General features: G+C 34.9%; 1 non-coding gene across 1 annotated transcript; it reads left to right on the plus strand.

Annotated features, from left to right (window-relative positions):
- The first annotated feature begins 13,020 nt into the window (after window positions 1–13,020).
- Window positions 13,021–13,122, plus strand: LOC131508226 (U6 spliceosomal RNA). Its single transcript, XR_009259932.1, has one exon. It is a non-coding gene; the product is annotated as a U6 spliceosomal RNA (small nuclear RNA).
- The last annotated feature ends 1,478 nt before the right edge of the window (window positions 13,123–14,600 follow it).

Here is a 14,600-nt window from a genome sequence, read left to right on the forward strand (position 1 = left end):
ATTTTACCATAATAAAAAATGGACAAAAAAAAAACAATTAAATCTGATACACCTGCTTCTTGTTGACTTGACTCAATCCATGTAAAAGAATTTTACATCCACACTTTTCATCCTGTGAGATGAAAAGTGCCATCCTACTTTGATTCTGGGCTCAGCATCATGACAGGCTTTGCCCATTGGGATGCTTGTAGATATAATGCAAGTAAAGTTCTGACAAGTGCTTGAGCAACTAAGCTTGTTCCTATGCTATTGTCATCACCATAAGAACATGGATGGATAAGCTAGGTGGTCCTGGGGGATATGAGAGAAACATGGACCAAACGAAACATACACCATAAAAGTGCCCCCAACTATGCCCAGCCTAGTCTGTTGGCCCCCATTTAATAATGAAAATATTTAGAAGTATGAACTACATAAATGCTTTTTGTTACACATCACTGAAATTGTGTGGGTGTGTGTGGGTGCGCACGCGCGTGTGTGTGTGTGTACTTACTGTGGTCAGTCTGGAAGAGCTGATCCCCATCTAATTTGAAGATGTGTGGGTGAGTTTAGCTGAGTATAGCAAAGCCATCAAGCCCCAAAACATTTCCAATCTGCCAGTTTCCAGCAAATCTGTTGATGTCTGAGCAAACTAATACTTATTGTTTTATGTCACTGATTAGTAGTTGTTTGCACATAGAATTATTGTGGCAAAACAGGTGCACAAATATAAAAGAAAAATAACTTCTCTCTCTAAAGTGTCCAGCTCTTAAAAGTTAAAGTTACATGAATTTTAGATTACATTGTTTTTACTATGGTTGAAAATATCAAGTAAAAACAACTCTACTGTGAAACCTAAAGTAAGTCATGCCTTCTCTCCTTTTGATGTCACATGTTTTCTCTCCTATTGGGACATCACAGGCTGAATGGTGGAAGGTACCAGGGCATACACAAAAAAATGTAGGATCCAAAATTCTTGCTTTAATTAACTCACATTACTTTAGGTCCACACTAAACATAATGGCAGATGGGTATAAGATAATGATTCCAGAAGACCCACATTAAAGAAATGTGAAAATAAGTAGGCATGGAGAATAAATAAAATAAATAAATAAATAAATATAGATAGATTTAAGGAGTCTGTTAAGAGTTGTATAGACCACTGATAAGTCTTAAGAACCAATGAAATTTGGAGATCTGAAATCACTAGATTTTGTTATATTTCTATCTGCAAACTACCACAGGCCATGGGCAGTAAAGCCTGCATGTGTGCTTTGTGCTTCAGCTGCCTTTACCTAGAAAAATCCTACTTGATCTTTAGTAGAAATATAACCTAAGGAAACCTGTACAGTAATTTTGATAAATACTATTATTATAGCATTATTTTACCTTTATAGTATTATTCTCAATTACATTAAATCTGTAGTCTTTTGCTTATGTCTGCTTCTCTTGTTAGAAAATAAACTCCATGGGGAGCCTGGGTGGCTCAGTCAGCTAAGCATCTGACTTTGGCTCTCACGGTTCATGAGTTCAAGCCCCACATTGGGCTCTGTGCTGATAGCTTGGAGCCTGGAGCCTGCTTCGGATTCTGTGTCTCCCTCTCTCTGTCCCTCCCCACTCATGCTCTGTTTCTCTCTCTCTCTCTCTCAAAAATAAACTTAGGAAAAAAAATTTTTTAAAAGAAAGAAAATAAACTCTATGAATGCAGAACAATTTTTTTTTGATTACCTAATTCAGTGCCTTGAACAGTAATCTTTTTTGCTGTTGCCCTTATTGTATACATGAATGAATGAACGAGTGAATGAAAGTTTAAAAATTTCAAGACTCAGGAAAAGTTATGATACTCAGTTATACCCAAATGCTCACTAGTTTCTGTTGGTAATTATTTTCAGAGATATAGTCTGGTCTCAGAAGATGAACTGACTCTCCACTTTTACTAACACTATTTTAATGTGCTTATGAAGGGGGCCCATCTGAACTACTAAGTTGCCAATATTACTTAATACCAAATTTCATTCAAACTTGAAAAAAACCTTTTAGGTCAGATGAATAGATGTAAGTCATGCACATTACCAAGTCTCTATATCTTTCCCTAATTCAACATCATAGTTTTGGGGATTTCTCTCATGCCATGTTTTACTCTTTTCTTATTATAAATAACCCAACTGGTCACTAGAACTTAGAATGATAACTTGGTGACATTAATCTTTGGTCACTACATGATGTCATTGTTAAAACACAAATATCCTTTAATGATTGACCTTTAAAACTCTACTACTTGTCTTGTTTATGCCTAATTTGTTGCATAGTTTAATCCATTATTCTTAAAGAAAAACATGAAGAAAAGTGTTATTCATTTTATATGTCAATGTTATCACGAGCTAATAAATACTGCCTATGGCTGCTTGAATTCTGATAGTTCTCTAAGAACACGTTTTCAGATGGAGGCAAAGAGGGAGATCATGAATGCACAGGCATCTAGAAGGTAACAAGGATTCCTCCAAGGTGATTGCTCAGGGGAATAAGTACGCAGAAAGAAAAGGGCTGAAAGCATGAAACTTTGGTTGTAATTTTACACTCCAGCTCTACTCATAAACTTCCCTTCAAGTCCCAGTCAGAAAGCACTTAAAGTTAGAAGGTTTCATATGCTCAGTCTAGGGGTTCCATTAAAATGTAACACTGAACATAGCAGTAACATGAGATAAAGAGAGGCCCAGTTTCCTGTGGAATGAAGAATAATACTGGAAATTCTCTGGCAAGGAATTGCCTATGAAGCCCACAGATATGCTCTGTGAACCAGAAGGGCAAACCAATATACTTAGATGACTTTTTAAAATAGAGAAAATGAATTCTAAGTGCTTAAAACCAACTAGAAACAAGTGAGAAAAAATGGGAACAACTAATATTAATCCATCCTCTTACCAGAAATTGATTAACAATCATATTACTGGAAAAGAGACTCTTTCAGTATCTTACATGATTTTAATAACATAGACTTATTTTCTACAGTGAGAAATTGTTTCCTTAAATGACTATTTCTTAGTACTATACTTCATTATACGTTGAAACTTCTTAGGGTACAAAGAAAATGTCCTCACCGCAATCCATTATTGTAATCAATAAGAAACTCATCACTTTTAAAATAACAGTAATTATTTTAATGCTTCATACTTCTGGTACTTCTGTGGTTTCTGCATGCCACCAAAGTAATATTTTTCAACTTTAGTTGGTATGAAATAAGTTACTTTTTTTCTGAATTCAATTTCATAAATTTTTCATATGGATAAGATATGCTATTCAGATAAAACATAAGAATTTTAAAAATCATAATTAATTTTCTTTCAGCTCATCAGTGGCCCAAAAGACATATACTGGGAGCAAACTAGGAGGAATGGAAGAATGTAAATGAGAACTTTAAGAAAATTCCAACTTGGATTTAACAATGATGCTTATTTGAACTGTATCAGGCTGAAATTAAAGGATAATTTTATCATTCACTCTAATGGGTACTACATAATCAGGATATATTATTTTCCTCTGACAATTAACATGCCAAAGACATATTTATATAATAAAGATTTACCTGAACAACAGGAATGTAGCTGCTGCATTGAATCCAACAGCATATTAGAAGAATCATTCACAACAACCAAGTGGAATTTATTTATTCCTGGGCTGCAAGGTGGTTCAATATTGCAAATCAATCATGATATGCCACATTAAAAAAGAAAGGAAAAGAACCATAAAATCCTCTCAATAGATGTAGAAGAAGAATCTGACAAAGTACAACACCCATTCTTGATAAAAATCTTCAACAAAGTAGGGACAGAGGAAACTTAGCTCAACATTATAAAGACCATATACAAAAGACCCACAGATAATATCATCTTCACTGGTGGAGAAATGAGGTCTTTTCCTCTGAGGTCAGGCAAAAAAGACGGGAATGTCCATTGTATTTAACATAGTAGTGGATCCCAGCCTCAGCAATCAGATAAGAAAAATAAATAAAAAGCAACCAAATCAGCAAGGAAGAAGTCAAACTTTCACCATTCACAGACAACATGATACTCTATGTAGAAAACCTGAAAGACTCCACCAAAAATTAAGTTGCCATATATAAAATTAACGTACTAAAATCTGTTGCATTTCTATATACTGATAATGAAGCAGCAGAAGGAGAAACTGCGGAATCAATCTTATTTACAATTGCACAAAAAACTGTAAGATACCTAGGCATAATCCTAACTAAACAGGTAAAAGATCTAGGGGCGCCTGGGTGGCTCAGTTAGTTAAGTGTGCTACTTCGGCTCAGGTCATGGTCTCACAGTCTGTGAGTTCAAGCCCTGCATTGGGTTCTGTGCTGATAGCTCAGAGCCTGGAGCCTGCTTCGGATTCTGTGTCTCCCTTTATCTCTGCCCCTCCCCTGCTCATGCTCTGTCTCTCTCTGTCTCAAAAATAAATAAAAACATTGAAAAAAAATTTTAAAAACATTAAAAAAAAGATTTATACTCTGAAACTATAAGACACTGATGAAAGAAATTAAACAGGACACAAAGAAATGGAAGTCCATGCTCATGGGCTGGAGGAACAAATATTGTTAAAATGTCAATACTACCCAAAGTAATCTACACATTCAATGCAATCCCTATCAAAAGACCACCAGCATTTTTCACAGAACATACATCCTAAAATTTATATGGGACCATCTAAGACCTTGAATAGCCAAAGCAATCTTGAAAAAACAAAGCAAAGCTGGAAGCATCACAATTCCAGACTTCAAGCTATATTACAAAGCTGTGGGCATCAAGATAGTATAGTACTAGCACAAAAACAGACACATAGATCAATGGACCAAAACAGAAAACCCAGAAATGGACCCCCAACTATTTGGCCAACTAATATTCAACAAAGCAATGAAGAATATCTAATGGAAAAAGGACAGCCTTTTCACAAAATTGTGTTAGGAAAACTGTACAGAAACATACAAAAGGATGAAACTGGACCACTTTCTTACACCAAAAACAAAAATAAATTCAAAAGGATGAAAGATCTAATTGGAGACAGGAAACCATCAAAATCCTAGAGAAAAACACAGACAACAACTTTTTGACATCAGCCATAGCAACTTCTTAATTAGACATGTCTCTGGAGACAAGAGAAATAAAACCAAAAATGAACTACTGAGACTTCACCAAGATAATAAGCTTCTACATAGCAAAGGAAACAATCAATAAAACTAAAAGGCAATGATGGAATGGGAGAAGATGTTTGCAAATTACATATCTGATAAAGAGTTAGTATTCAAAGTCTATAAAGAATTTATCAAATTCAACACCCAAAAAAACCAAATAATCCAGGGGCGTCTGGGTGGCTCAGTCAGTTAGGCATCTGACTTCAGCTCAGGTCATTGTCTTGTGGTTTGTGGGATCGAGTCCCGTGTCAGGCTTTGTGCTGACAGCTCGGAGCCTGGAGCCTGCTTTGGATTCTGTGTCTCCTCCTCTCTCTGCCCCTCCCATGCACATTCTTTGTCTCTTTGTGTCTCTCAATAATAAACAAATGTTTAAAAAAATTGCTAAAACATAAATAATCCAGTGAAGAAATGGCAGAAGACATGAATAAACAATTTTCCAAAGGAGACATCCAGATGGCTAACAGACACATGAAAAGATGCTCAACATTACCCATCATCAGGGAAATACAAATCAAAGCCATGATGAGATACTGCCTCACACCTGTCAAAATGCCTAAAATTAACAACAAAAGGAAATAGATGTTGACAAGGATACAGAGAAAGAGGAACCCTCTTGCACTGTTGGTGGGAATGCAAACTGGTGCAGCCACCCTAGACCACAGTATGCAGGTTTCTCCAAAAGTTAGAAACAGAACTACCCTATGACACAGCAATTGCACTAGTAGGTATTTCCCCAAAGTATACAAAAATACTGACTGGAGGAGGCACATTCACCCCGATGTTTATACCAGCACTGTCACTAATAGCCCAACTATGGAATGAGCCCATATCTTTTGAATGAAGAATGGATAAAGATGATAATGTGTGTGTGTGTGCGTGTGTGTGTGTGTGTGTGTGCGTGTGTGTGTGTGTATTTTTCACTCTTTTTGATGGCTGAGTAATATTCCATTGTACATATTCCATATACACAAAGACACAGATGGAGCTAGAATATATTATGCTAAGCAAATTCAGTCGGTCAGAGAAAATAAATAGCATATGAGTTCACTCGTGTGGAATTTAATAAACAAAACAGATGGACATAGGGGAAAGAAAGAAAAAGAGAGGGAAGCAAACTATTAGAGACTCTTAACTACAGAGAACAAACTGAGGGTTGCTGGAGGGGAGGGTGGGAGGATGGACTAAATGGGGTGATGGTCTTAAGGAGGGCAACTGTTATCATGAGCAGAGGTGTTATATATAAGTGATGAACCACTAAATTATACTCCTGAAACCAATGTCACACTATATGTTACCCAGCTAGAATTTAAATAAAAACTTGAAACATTCAAAAAAAAAAAAGGAATGTAGGTGCTACAAAGTCAATGCAAACAAAGGTTAGACTGGCATATTCCATCTTCAACTAAATTAGGAACTTTCAAAATTTATAATTGCCTGTATACTCCTGCCTGTGTCTATCATAATGTCATGCTCATGGTAAATGAGACAATGATTATTTAATTTTAGAAGAGATGCTATAGTCAGCCTTCATAGCCACAGAAATACAGTACTGACAATTAGATTTGCCCAACTCTAATTTAATCTCACTCGAATAGATGAAAGAAAAGTTCAGCTAAGAGATTAAAAGTGGGGAATAAAAGAATACTTAGGAGAGAAATCAATCCCTCAGGGAAGCCATTACAAAACCATATTATATACATATTTTTTCTGTTGAATCTAATGATTTTCATTCTTTTTCTTCTAATTCTTCCCTAGCCTATCACAAAAATTTAATGGATGTTATATGTACAATTAAGCATGTGCAAGGATTCTGAGATGTCACTGGCCTTTCATGATGGCAGGTGGAACAGAAATCAAAACCCTGAAGCTCAAACTCTTAAGAGTATCTTTGAGAATTCTTCTGCCTGGGAAGCACACAACAGAGAGCCATTCTCTCTCCCTACATGCTTATTCTCTATTTCTCCTGCCAATAATGTTTCCATTCCTCCTCTAAAATCCTCAGAGAAGCCAAATTTACAAATTATCTTTTTTGCATAATATTCTTGGCTCCCTCAAACTATAGTTTCCTGAATTTGGACTTTACTATGCATGCCCTTTTATATGTTTGGATCCTCGTGTGTGTCTTTCTCTATCACTCACACACATGTGCACATACACAAATGCGCGCACGTGCACACACACACACACACACACACACACACCCATATTCTTGGCTTTGACCAAAGAATTATCTGGCTTTGATTTTGCTCATTCATCTCTGACCCAAAGCTTCCCCTGTTGTCATTGTTTCCTTTCTTTTGTTTCTTCTTGTGCTATTACTAGATGGCTTTTACTTCAAATTACATTTAATTCCCAGGTATGGCATACACTGTGGCATGTACTGTTTAATGATCTTCATTGTCATGCGAAGTAGAACAGGTTTTGGGGGGTGGTCTTTTTGTTGTTTGTTTTATTATTTTTTTAATGAAAAGAAAGCTTAATGACCAGGTTGTATTATACTCTGATCAAGTTAATTGTCTCCCACACAAGGGAAGGGGAGCAGGAGGTGCTGGGATGGCCAACCATATGACAATAAAATTTAATGGTCATCACTGCCTAAACATATTGTGATGTTTTAGCCATTTGGCTGAGGACTAAGAAGCAGCTCTTTTGCTGTGAGCTGAAGTGGGTCAACCAGGTGTAGTATGAGGAAGAAAAAAAGGGACACCCTGAAGCACAGCTTCCAATAATGTGTCCCTGCTGGAAAATCAGAACATTAACTATAGGGCCCTGGCTACTGCAATCAGAGATAAAGTGGATATTTTTGATCTATGGCTACAGGCTGATTGTGAGGAACAAAAGCAGGATTTCAAAGACTGTCAGGTTCTACGAATACGGACTGCAGTTTCAAATCTAAGAAAAATCTGTAGAGCTAATACTATAATTGTGTTAGTAATTTCTGCACACAAAGGACACTATAATATTAAAAATCAGAATCATAAAACAAAAAATTAATATACATTTCTCAGAAATATTCACTTGCTGATTGTTCAAATTAAGGAAAATAATTCAAAAAAATTAAGTAAAAAATTAAATATATTTCTACTGCAATTTCTATAAATAAGCAATAATTCTATCAATTTGGCTGCACACCATTTGTAAAGATAGATATAGATATAGATAGATATAGATATAGATATAGATATAGATATAGATATAGAATGCATGATTAAAATTTAAAAATGTTTAATAAAAATTTTTAAAAAACCTTTTAGCACTTAATATATGATGTATCTGATAATTGACAGAGTTTAAAATGACCAGTATATCTTCATTGATTCAACTTTATCTGATTTTATCGATTTTGCCATTAAACTTTTCTTCCTCAATCCAACCACTTCCGAAAAATAAATCCTCAATGTACCACAAAACCACAAGTTCAAAGCATACAGTATAATATGGAACACTTAAGTAGGAAAATTCTCATCTATAAAAAAATTTTGTGGCAAGTGCTTCCTATTTAACATTTTTCCCGAATGACACACTAATTTCCAAAGAGGCACAGAAGCAGCACCCCACCTCAAGCCATACTACAAGATGCCTTTAGGGCCATTAAGCACAAATACTTTGCCTGGATGAACTAGAATGCTATTTTGCTTCTTCTGAATATTGAGCACCACTGGTTGACTTGAATCTCACATAAATAAGGACATGCACGTTATAAGGGGAACAAAATCAAACATAAAATCTCCATTCATTTTACTAATGTTCAGAAATGTCAACATGCCAATGTGAAAAGTAGTTAATATACTTTTCTTTCAAACTTAATTACAAATAACCGGCGCACAAGAATATATTTTAGTGGAAGATACAGATAATGTAAATCGAATCAGGCTTTAACTGATTTTGTTTTCTACTGATAGACAAAAAATGAAACAGGCTTATGGATTCCAAAGTTCTGGACCTCAGAACTAACATTATTCAAAAAAAAAATTTAAGGCACTTGGACTCCAATAAACGTCATAAAAACATCAGCATCAAGTAAATCTTTTCTAGAAAATTTTAACTGAAGTATAACATATCTACATAAAAATACTCACTGAATTATCATGAAGTATGGCAACTCATGTAACCAGGAACTACATCTAGAAAAATAATATTTGCATATTTATACAGAGACGTCTCCCAGTAATCAACTGTTTTTTCCAAGACAACTACTCTCCAGACTTATAATTCATATATTAGTAGCACCTTCTTTTTCCATTTATGTACACTGAATGATACAGTCTGAATTGGCTACATAATTTGAGAGACTCAGTGCAAAATGAGAAGGCTGGGTCACTTGTTCAAAATGCATTAAGAATTTCAAGGTGGTGACAGTAGAACATTAAGCCAAGCGTGGGCCCTGTGTAACCACACTGGTTACACACTCCTGAAGCCAACTCTGTATAAATTGTATATTTTCTATATACGTACAGTTTTTTCACCTCTCATTTAATTTGTGAAATTCATCATTGTTCTAAATTCTATGCTGTTTTTTTTTCCCCCACTGGCATTAGAACACAGTTTGCCATCCCGTGAAAATATTTATCTATCATCTCTTTATAGAAATTTGTTTTCTCCAAAATGAGTAATTATGAATATACTGATATTGTTCAATAATTAAAAGTTTAAACAATTTGGGGGTGCCTGGGTGGCTCAGTCAGTTGAGTGTAGGACTCTTGATCCTAGGGTCGTGGGAATGAGCCCCTGTCAGTCTCTGCGCTGAGTATGGAGCCTGCTTAAGATTCTCTCTCTCTCCCTCTCTCTTTCTCTTTCTCTCTCTCTGCCCCTCCCTGATTCATGTGCACATGTTCTATCACTCCAAAATAAAATTTAAAAAATTAAACAATTTAAACACTGTCAAGGTACTTAAACAAAGAAGCTTAGAAGCTTAGATTGAGGTCTCTCTAATGCCTTAGCAACCTAAGTAAGCAAACCAAAACCTAAGCATGTAAATATGTCAAGGTTAAGAAATTGGAACCTAAGACAACCAGTCACAAACAGCCAACGAGGCTTTCTGAAATGAAGAAACTACCTAAGCTACAGCCAATTAAATAAGTTCCTTGCTTCACTTCCACATCTTCTCTATAAATGTCTTTCCCCTATTGCCTATGGGTGGACTGCTCGTAGCCATTTCCAGTTTGGTGTTGCCAAATTCAAATCTATGTTTGGTCAAATAAATTCAAAAAATTAGCATTTCTCAACTTACCTTTAACAATATTCTTTTGCAAAGCTTTTGGTGGATATCTGCACTCATTTCCATTGAACTTTTACTAAAAGAGTAAAATTTCTGTACCACATTGTGGAATAAGCTTAAACTCTCATTAAAGCAGTTCTCTTTTATTCTTAATTTGGCAACTGATTTTAAAATAAATATTTTTATTTTTAGAGATAGAGATCAAGCGGGGAGGGGCAGAGAGAGAAGGAGACAGAATCCCAAGCAGGCTCTGCACCTTCAGTACAAAGCCTGATGCGGGGCTCAAACTCACAAACTGTGAGATCATGACCTGAACTGAAATCAAGAGTCAGGCTTAATGCAAGTGTCCCTACTTTAATTTTATTAATTCATGCTCTTATTGCTACTATTTTTTTCCCTTTTACTTTATGAAATTAATTTGTTCTACTTTACCATATATTTTCAGATGTAGGATGAGGTCATTGAATGTTATGTATTTTTACTATATTCATGAAAATACAACTCTACCGATAGCCCACAAGGTTTGATTATGATTTATAATCACTCAGTTACAAATATTTTATAATTTCTTTAATGGTTCATTGATCTGTGGATTATTTAGAATCTTGACTAATATAGAATCTTGACTAATTTTTTTTTTAAGTTTAGTTAGTTATTTTGAGAGACAAAGTGCGCACACCCATGTGAGCTGGGGAGGGGCAGAGAGAGAGGGAGAGAGAGAATCCCAAGAAGGCCCCGCACTGTCAGTACAGAGCTGGACATGGGGCTTAAACCCATGAACCATGAGATCATGACCTGATCCAAAATCAAAAGTCAGACTCTTAACCAACTAAGCCACTCAGGCACCCTGAATCTTGACTAATTTCTAAACAACTGAGGATTTCACCTTTTATTTTACTCTCATCTAAGAACACACTCTAAGTGTTCACTGAAATTCTTGAAGCTTTGTTTACAGTGCAGTGTATAATCAATTTAGGTAAATAACTGGTAGCATTTGAACACAATGTTCACCCTTGTAATCTTGTTGAATGTCTGCTGTTTAACTACTTATCAGGCTTGCTAATTTTGTCCTTCATATTTTCTATATTCTTATTGATTTTTTATATTTCATTGCTCTATGAGCTTTGACGAAAACTTGTGGGCGAAAAATAGGTGTTCCACTACTAGTAGCTTGTATTATCTTCTAAGGATAGAATATTTAATTATTACTTATAGGTTAAATATATGTTAAAACTATTTAAAACAATTGGAGAGGACCGAAGACAAGGGAGAAACTAGGGAGGATTCAATTTTGATGATGGAAATTTGTTGGATTCAATCCAAATTTATATAACCTTTTCCCCTTCAGTCTTCATAGTACAGACCACCTAGAAATCCAGAAGAAAGATGAGCTTATTGATTTGATGTATCAAATAACAAAATTCAGTGGTCCCAAAGAAGATATAAATTGAGAAAGTCCTGGAATATGAAGAGCTACAGAGGAATGTGCCTGACATCTGGATATAAACACATCTCAAACTACGACTGGCCCATGAACAGTGCTTAGTGCTTGGCCTGGTAAGTAAGACTCCCAGTATCCCAATGGAAAGCAAGTGGTAGAAGGTTTAAAGAGCTGAGATGCTATTTCTCCTGACCCCCCGTGGAGAAGCAAGAGTTTGGAGTTTGAATTTCACAAGTTAGAGAAACAAGGTACACACTGTGTGCTTTCATTTAAAATTCCAAAAGGTCCATGCTTATAGGAAAGACTCTGGTCACAGAATTAAAGCACTCATTGAGAACCAAGAGCAAAACTGAAACAGACTTATCTGACAAATTTCCACACAAAAAGGATCAGTTCTTAATTTAGCTGCCTTCTAAAACAAAACTAAACACTGCTAAAAGACAGATAACAAAATCTAGAGTCTTTATAACGTATAATCACCAATGAGATAAATAAGTTATTTTTTTAAATTTATTTGTTTATTTTTGAGAAAGAGAGAGAGAGAGCACAAGCAGGGAGGGGCAGAGAGAGAGAGGGAGACACAGAATCTGAAGCAGGCTCCAGGCTCTGAGCTGTCAGCACAAAGCCTGATGTGGGGTTCAAACTCATGAACCACGAGATCATGACCTGAGCCAAAGTCAGATGCTTAACTGAATGAGCCCACCCAGGCAACCCTAAATCAAAAGTCTTTGTTTTTGTTTTTGTTTTAACACATGAAGTCACAGGAAAATGAGAGCCATTGCTCAAGGTCAAAGGAAGTAAAAAGCATAAAAATAAAAATAAAAAAATAAGCCCAGAGAAAACTCCAATATTGAAATTAACATAGACACTGTATATTAGTTGTTGCAAATACAATCAATGACATAAGTGAAACCAAGATTAAAATAATTGATTTGGAATCTTAGCATTGATATAAGTGTAGAAAATAATTACACTAAAATTTTAGAAGGGAATACCACAATGTTTGAAATGAAAGTCATCAGATAGGCTTAACAGAAGATGAAAGAGGAAGGCAAATTGGTCAGTGAAACTGCAGACAGATTAATAGAAATTTCTCCAATTTGAATCACAGGGGAAATATTTTTTTATAGTGGTTCCGTTTTTTTGTTTTTTTTTTGTTTTTTTTGTTTTTTTTTTTTGTTTTTTTTTTTTTTGCTCACTGCAGCAGCCCATATACTAAAACTCTAAGGATACAGAGATGATTAGCGTGGCCACAAGGATGACATGCAAATTCATGAACCCTTCCATATTATTAAAGAAGAAACTTAAATGAATAAAGAAACAAAGTAGTTCTGTGTTGACACTAAGGCAACATTAAGTGGTCTAACATGCATGTAACAGAAACCAAGAAGTAACTCTTTGTAAACAGATTGATGATTTTTACTACAGAAATTTAATGGAGAGTCTTGCTTTGAAATTGCTTTTTAGGGAAAAAAAATTGGTTTGTCTTCATTTCTTATGGAAAAAAAATAATAATAAAATAAGAACAGCAACAAAACATTTGATTCATGGATTAAGTGGATTTGGAAGAATGGAAAGTAGTCACATAAACCTCTTCTTTCTGGGTAGCTTTTAACAAAGTATTAAACTTAAGAGAATCAAAATGGAAATGGCTTGGCTTCCTTTGAGAATATTTCTTTATTCATCATGACAACTCATAAGTTACCAAAACCAGTTTTACGGTGAGTGAAGGAACAGTTCTAACCTCTTTCAGAAAGAAATGCAATGTCTTTGCTTTGTTCTTTCTGTCATCTTTTGTATTATTAACAAAATTTGGTGACTGGTAAGATCCATGATTCATGAAAATCTGTTTTGAGAGTTCAATCTTTGTGTTAACACGGTTACTTACCTTAAACATGAATGATCATGAAAGTCTAATATGATTCATATGGTGATTAGCAGAAGAGAAATTAGAGGCTGAAGAAGTTAAAGATACATTTTGCAATTTCACATTTGGGATTGTTTTTTATTGAAGAGACCAACAACATAATATATAGTACTTCAACCAGAGTGAGCTTTAAGACTTTATTTTCTAATATAAAATTTAAAAAAAAATTGGCTGTTGCAACATGTATTTCAAAGCTCTCTTTCCTCAATCATACCTGAATTGTCTTGCAGGTTTATACAACCTGACAGTCAGAATCCCGAAGGTAAATAATTTCTATTCCCAACAATGCATCTTACTTACATGTATTTCTTCTAAGGATATCAAAATAGTTTATGAACATAATGTTCACAGCATCCTTGAGAGGCAAACAAACTTGAGTATCATAATTAGAACTGAAATTCAAAGATATGCATTGCAGTTCTGTATTTAAAAAGCCATCCCAAAGGAATACAGTATTTACACACGGGAAAAAAATTATTGTGCTCTTTTTATTGTTTGGAGTTTTAAAAATCAGTTGCCAGGCAACTGGATTTTTTGTACATATAAATTGCTCTTATGATAGTTGCTTTTAAAAATCAATGATTATATTGATTACAGCTCTACTATGCAAATATCATCTGATATGCAGTTTTGTATATAAATAAATATAAATATAAATGTATATATTTCTCTTTGCTAATCACCATAGTAATAGTCATTGGGAGTTATAAATGAGCATTTTATTTCCAGTCATATAATTTTACATGTAAATTGAAAGACTGAGCAGAGTAAATGTGAGTATGAAATTTAATCTTTTCATTTGGAGAGTTGTTAAAGTTTTTTTTTTCTTACTTGACATCAACTG

The sequence above is a fragment of the Neofelis nebulosa genome, chromosome 3 (assembly GCF_028018385.1).
Source record: "Neofelis nebulosa isolate mNeoNeb1 chromosome 3, mNeoNeb1.pri, whole genome shotgun sequence".
Taxonomy (NCBI): Eukaryota; Metazoa; Chordata; class Mammalia; order Carnivora; family Felidae; genus Neofelis; species Neofelis nebulosa.